This window comes from Clavelina lepadiformis, chromosome 4 (genome assembly GCF_947623445.1).
Source record: "Clavelina lepadiformis chromosome 4, kaClaLepa1.1, whole genome shotgun sequence".
NCBI classification, from domain to species: Eukaryota; Metazoa; Chordata; class Ascidiacea; order Aplousobranchia; family Clavelinidae; genus Clavelina; species Clavelina lepadiformis.
Genome location: NC_135243.1, coordinates 6480351 through 6487868, shown reverse-complemented (window position 1 = coordinate 6487868; position 7518 = coordinate 6480351). Strand labels below are relative to the sequence as shown.

General features: G+C 35.1%; 1 long non-coding RNA gene across 1 annotated transcript; it reads right to left on the bottom strand.

Annotated features, from left to right (window-relative positions):
• Nucleotides 1-474: 474 nt before the first annotated feature.
• On the bottom strand, nt 475-2923 carry LOC143451948 (uncharacterized). Its single transcript, XR_013114929.1, has 2 exons — nt 2163-2923; nt 475-1895 (listed from the first exon to the last, which is right to left on the bottom strand). It is a non-coding gene; the product is annotated as an uncharacterized LOC143451948 (long non-coding RNA).
• Between the last annotated feature and the right edge of the window lie 4595 nt (nt 2924-7518).

The window sequence follows — 7518 nt, the reverse complement described above, 5'->3', positions numbered from 1 at the left end:
CCACTTTTATATTTGCCTGAGATTGCAACTTTATCGCTATATTATTGCAGCTGTTCAAATATTGATTTTTATGAATCGCCATGGGGTGTGGTCGCGCGTCAACCTTGTTCAAATATTTGTAGATGATGCAAAAAGATTTCCTGTATTTACTGCAGCCTAGTTACTTAAACGAAATTTTAAAAACTTTGTCTAACCTGTTATAGAAAGTTTGCTAAAGTTTACGGTTATTAAATAATATCTGTAACATTTCTTTTTTATTGCATTTTTATGAGTATTGGTTTCCTAAAGTTATTATTATGCTTCCAAATTATTTTTGTACTTAAAATCAGAGTGTGTCATATATTGCTAAACGTAAATTCAGATCCAGACACTGGGCAGCACTGTATATACTATATAAGTGCTTTTATCGATTTGCTGATTTTCTTTTGAAACCTTGTTCCCAACACATCAGAAGGTAAATTGGCAAATACCCAATTCCTGTTGAACTGATGAATTTATTTTCACTGTGAGTATGTGCAGAAAAAGACCTTTAAATCTCTCGGTTAAATACTAACACACAGTGGCTATAAGTAAAGTCAAAAAACAGAAGCCTATGACGCTGCAGAACAGCAGTGTAAGGGCAAAGTATAAATAGTATACGGCTTTAAAGATTTTATTTTATTACAGAAGTGATTGTGGCGTCGTTTCCCAGTTTACGCTAAATATTTACCGAGCGGGGATTTACGGTTTGGGAATTGACCTGTTGACTAATCGGTAGAGACTGAGCGCAACGTTTTGAAATAAAAGTCAATCGTCGCCCAAAAGCAAAGCTTTAAAATGAAACTCGATAATTAGGTCCACTGTGAAATCAAACTAAAGATAATAGGAACGTTTAACTCACATCTAAAAACAATATTTTAAAAAAAAATCATAAAAACGTGCTTGGAATTCCATAAATTTAAAAAAATTGTTGTAAAAGTTACAAAAACGTCAAAAAATAACTGGCTGCAGTGAAGTCAACATAATTTAAAATTGCATAGATCTTAATACTATAATAAATTTATCACACGATTGTCGGGAATTCAAATAGAAAGCAGTGCAAGTTATGAACGGTGCAAAAAGTAGTCTCGCGCTTATCATTAGGGTCATTTTCTTGCTCATCTGTTCACTGCTCCGCAAGCGTTCATGCAATACTGTGTTTCTTCACAAACGGTTGCTTCATCTGTGCGTGGTAAATTAGACGGCAGGGATGAAAAGAAGTAAGAATGCTTCACATCACTACAGAGGTCTTAGCAACGATTACCAGGCCTGTCACCGCGGGTACCCATGGCAGTCCATGCAACTGCAAGGGGCCCATGCTTAAAGAGATATGCGCTACGCAGGATCTTGCAGACTTCAACAGATGAACTTCAACGAACAGATGGCGTGCGAAATATTTGTCTTCATTTGTGTAAAGAATGGCTCAGAATAGCTACGAAGAAGAATGAAGACTTCAAAATCCGTTCTGTTTGCTGGATCTTTGTCGAGCAGTTTACATAGCTGTAGTTTCCTTAGCATATGTCAATCCATGTCTGATGTAGATGGCAATATGACGTAGTCAATAAACGCTTTGCCTGTTTTCCTTATTACAATATTGCCGTCGTGATGAGACTCTCTTACGTCATAAATAGTGTTTTGTTCTTCAGAGTAATAACAAAAGAGGGAATTTCGGAAAATCATCTGGTCCCGGTCGTCCCAAGCTTTTATTAACTTGAGGATAAACACGTTTTCTTCTTCGTCGCTTTGCTTAATGACAATGTAGGCAATGTTTCCTCGACGTTCAAAATATTCTTCGTAAGCACGCGAGGAATTTTCTCTCAAAGGCATACTTTCATGTTGCACAACTTCGAAATAAGCAACAGTGCACAAAACGCAGGCTGTAAAAAGAATCAAAGAAATCATTAATTTATTCCCAACAAGTTTTTGTCTGCTACTAAGTATTAACTTTTAATGCTAAGCTCACAAGAGTAACATTTATTTTACTTTCATCTAAACGTCAATGCTTTGACTCGGGCGCAACAATTTTTCCACTTTTCTTATTAATCCATTTAGAACAAATTCACCCCCAATAAAGTCCAAGGGTATTTTAAAACGATATTTGCTGCTTTGCAAGAACCGCTTTTTGGTACAAATTTTCTAATCACCTCAACGATCCCTCGAGCTGGTTTCTGCCTTCGCAAGTTTGCTGGTTCGCGATAAACTGATAGAGGGAAATTACCCTGCTATTTAAAGCAGCTGAGATGGATCAGCTGTTAAACACGCGCTCACCAAGTGATCAGGTCCAAACTTAACTCGCGCCTTGAAGCCACTTGATTTATTTTATCTGAGACACAATACTATCACTACTACGCCAGACAAAGCACTTTATGATTCTAGCCACGCGTAATGTTATGTTTTCTGAAATAGCAAGCAATTTATTTTGTAAATGTTTGATTTACAAAAACTTAACCTTTTATATTAACTACAAAAATAAATTCAATATGTGACAATTATTGCTTAGCTTGTAAGTCAAACATACTGGCTGTAGTGGCGCAACATATTCGAGATAACGTCTGTACTTTGTAGTAACACAGTCAAGCAATTACAACATAATTTAAAGTAAATATAATTTTGGAAGACCAAGCGAATGATTAAACACTGGTGTGAACCCAAACAAAACAGTCATGTTGAGTGTAGTGGCGCAACTTATTCGAGACAACGTCTGTACTTTGTAGTAACACAGCTAAGCAATTACAAAACTAATTAAAGTGAATATAATTTTCGAAACCTTAGCGAATGATAAAAGTGTATTCAAACTGCAACAACCACCTTAAACGTTGCTTGAAACAATTACAAGTATTTAACAGGAAAAGTGAGCTACTGTTTCTGTTCCTTTCATCCAATCACTCTTCAAAATCTGTTAATTGCATCTTATTTACTTATAAATTCTTGTATTTGATCGTAAAAGGCAACCAATGTAGTTTGTTGATCGTCGCACGAATGCTCTGCTTCTTTGCTGTTATTGCTTTTGAGACCAAACCAAAAACTACAGACCCTATTCTGAGTAGTAAATCCATTCACTACCAAACAAAGCCACAGCTTGGATTCCTTGCACGTGATTTAAAGTTCCCCGTTGTGGGTCGAACAAAAGCAGCATGCAGGTCACGCGTGATCAGCGCGTGACCGAAGTTTGATTCGTTATTGTATTTGCTAATACTGTAATGCCGAGCGCAAGGAGACGTTTACTAGGTATCGAATCAGCAAAATGTTTGAAGATTAACAACGTTTAATCATATGTTTTGAAATCATGAAATAAAAGAAAATAAGATGGAATAAGACAGAATGGAAAAGGGCACTTAACCTTCTTATATTAACTACAAAAATAAATTCAACATAGGACAATTATCGCTTAACTTGGAAGTCAAACATACTGGCTGTAGTGGCGCAACATATTCGAGATAACGTCTGTACTTTGTAGTAACACAGTCAAGCAATTACAACATAATTTAAAGTAAATATAATTTTGGAAGACTAAGCGAATGGTTAAACACTGGTGTGAACCCAAACAAAAACAGGCCAACTAGGCGTTGCTTGAAAATATTTTTACTGTACCACAGTGCATTTTATCGCTGTTCAAAATTTGTTAATCGCATCTAATCTAACCATTCATTCCAGTATTTTAGTAGCATTGAAGACAACGAAACGTGAATCAAGATAGCCACTAAAATACTGCACAGAAAACTTGCTTCTTTGCTATTTTTAATTTGAGATTAAAACGAAATACTACAAAGTTTATTCATGAGTAGTAAATCCACAGTCACAACCAAATACAGCCACAACATTGTTCCACGCACGTGTTTCAAGTTGAGTTCCCTGTTGTGACTTGGGAATAGTGAAAACCCACCATGCAGGTAGCGCGTGATCAGCGCGTGTATGGAGCGTGGTTACTACTAGTTACTAGATACGTTTGCAAAATTTGTGTGAAAGGCTTGCGTCAGCATCACGAGACGTTTTCTTTGGAGTGGCGTCAGCAAAATATTTGCAGGTAACATGTTTGGACATTTTCGTCTCATTTAAGCAGTAATTTATAGTTAAACTTAAAGAAAGATAGGGTAACGCAAGACGAATTTGTTTATAAATGGCCAGATGTTTTCAATGACAAACGCTTTTTAGTCAATATAGTCATTTTTAGTGAATGTAACTATGGTATTATAAGTGGCTTGATTCAAAACAAGGGCTATCCCATAGTGCCCCATGTCTCATTTTCTCCTCCAGCGATAAAGTTTCATTGACTTTGTTTGTAATCACACTCACGGCTTTTTAGCGCTACAGTGCGACTGACTTTAACGTTTTAACTTTAAGTTTGTCCAAGGAAATGTTTTTCGCATTTCGTGGAAATAAAAATCTTTCGTAATTTTTCAAAAAATAAATGATAAAATAAAATACAATATTATAATAAGCTGAACCCTGCGTTGTTAGTAACTATAAAAATCTGCAAGAATCTTTGTTCTGCGGAGATGTAAAGTCCGGTATTAACGTTATATAAATTAAAATAAAGTTACAATTTTAACAAATGCGTTCAAGCAATGCAATATGGTCAATGTTAGTCAGCGTAACGTATGACGTAAGCGCTTAGTTTTACAACTTTTCAAAGAAACAATTTAAAAAAATTACAATTTGTCGAATTTTGTTTCGCTGTTAGTTTCCTGAAAGATATAACACAGTGCTATAATGATCGCAATTACTCGATTACGCATTGTCTTATGTATTATTATACGTACTTATACGTTTTCGCTGTCTAGGGCATATACTGTTCGCAAATAAAAAAAATTTTTAATTTTTTTGCGTCGTTTTGTCTACAAAGCCGCTTTATTGAACTACCAAGCATCGATTAATTAATTAGATGGAAAATTCTGATCACTTGATGCGTCAAATAATGTTGGACGACCTAAGTATATGAAGTAAGATTATTCGAAAGTATATGATAAATGTTGAGATGGAATGATTTGATGATAATTCTTAATTAAGTTTCAATCGCTTACGTTACGGTTGAATCAGCAGATTAAGCATTTTACTGTATGGTATACTATATATACCGACACAAATACAATCCTTGATATGGTTTGTAATGCTTAAAAAAATACAAGATAGCAAAGCTGTTGTAAAAATTATCATCAATCTGTCAAAAAAAGTGAGTCGATCTGTTCTCTCAAGAGTACGTCAAATAATCCGTATTGACGTACATATTCCTGTTTATGATTAAGCCGTAGGAGCTACATAAACTTGCGTTTCGTTTTACTTTGCGTCAAACCAACCGACCAAGGTTCCTACATTGCCGTGACTTCCCTTTTCGGTTTCTTCATTTTCCCAGCAATCATAGACATCGCACAAGAAAACTGACATCGCATTGAGACGCAGTTAAAGCCAATATTTCATCGCGCCAAAAATATTATCATCTCTTCTGTTATAATCTATTCAAATCAGAACATGTATTTTATTTTAATGCAAATTGTCTAACTCACAATTTGTTCTGGATGACCTTATAGTGGAACTTAATCGTGATATGAATTTCTATATAAAAGTTTTTTAACAAAGCAAATTACAAACGGAAAAAATATATGATGCAATCAAATGTAAGCATGTAAAACGTGATCGAAGATGCTAATTTGCAAATAAGTCTAATGCAAAGAAAGCTATGCAGAAAAAATGTGTTACTTGGTAATTTGACTTTTAAATGTGAATTCAAATTTTGTGGTTGCGTTAATGTTGCATAATTCAGTTTCATAGTTGTCAAGATCTATTACAGAAAAACATGGTCGTCATAAGAGATTTCACAATAAGGTGTCAGTATTTCACCGAAAAAATTTGTACGTTCACAGTTTTTGCACAGTTTCTTGTTAAGTTAACTCCAATGTTATAACATGGTAACCTAAGAATAAATTAAATCTCCCTTCTAATCTACAGTCAACTGCAATTAAATTCTAAATAGTTAAAACCAACTTTTGCATACTCATGCTTCTAACCTATAACCGCTTATTTTCAACAAGGAGTCACGTGAACTGCTTAGGGTAAAATAGTTACCCTCTTAACAATATTAGTTTCCAAACAAGTTAGTCTTGTATTTGTACCAAACATGCTCTTCGGGACTTGCTCCATCTTTTCCTAAAAAATTTAAAAAAGCAATGTTTTTTGTAAGGATACACCTACCTTAATCCCAACGTAGGAATAACAAAATTCATGTTCAATAAAACTTCCAACAACACACTTCCACTACACACTACACACACTACAATTATTTAAATTCTATTTCATGCTAACCCATAATCCAATCCAATCAAGTTTCAAAGTCATCCAAAACTTTAACGTCAAATTATGATTATTGAGCCGCTTCATTTTGTTTGACAGGATTTTCCGAAGTTGTTGTAACGTGAAAACTCATCGCCTTAGGGTCCTATGCTGCTAAAATTCAGTTACAACAGCCTGGATTTTGTCAGTTTAGTGCATCAAAACAAAATGTTTGCTTCACATAAATCATTATGAATCAAAGTAAGCGTTTTGCCCGGCTCATACGCAACAGGAACATTGTTACGTCATCGATCCCTCATCCTTGTGTTGTTTGTTCGCGACGTTTTCTTGTAGTTAACATTGTTTCGAGCACGTTGTTCAGATTTGTATGGTATTGTATGATAGTCTTTATTTTCGTATTGAGCAAAGTCTTAGCATGACTAAAATCCGGCCAATCTGGATCGAGCGCCGATACCGAGCTAGTTTTTGGGCAGGTTTCAATTGTCACAAATTTTTTTGACTTTCTGATTTTTTTTTGATTTCACACAGTTCAAGAACAAATGTGGATCTATCAAAGATATGTCTGCGTTATAGCATTTCACCGTAAAAATATAAGTGTATATAAACATAGTATAAATGTAAATGTGGACAAGCAGTAAGTGGCAGGACAGGGCACGACACGTTATGGCAGAGATAATAAAATATAGTTTAAAATAGAAAATACATTTACTGCATAAGTATTCTTACGTATTGACGTGCTACACTAAACACTAATTGCGAGTGTCCGACAAGTTTCGTTATACTGTACTGATGCAATACTTGTCCTTTGTGACCAATGTGTGACGCTTATTGTTACGTCATTAACGTCATTTGACGCTACTCACACTCCTTCCATTCAGTCTCTTTTTTTCTTTTTTCTCTTCAGGGAGACGGACATAATATGTGATTAGGGGTATTCCCCTAAATACCTTACTTGCCATTCAGGTTAATATTTGAAAAGTAAGTCGTCGATGCGGGTGCTTCAAACTTCGGTTAAAGCAATCTTGATATGATTAGTTCGTTGTATATGTCATGTGTCGTGGTTTGCAATATGACACGACAAATTCTCGTTGTACTTGTTGTATTGCATTGGTAATCTTTTGTAAGGTCGTTTTAGAATTGGCGATTTAGAAGTATGTTAGATCAAAGAAAAACTGCTGAAAATATTTTGCATAAATTGGCGGAAAGCTGCATGCG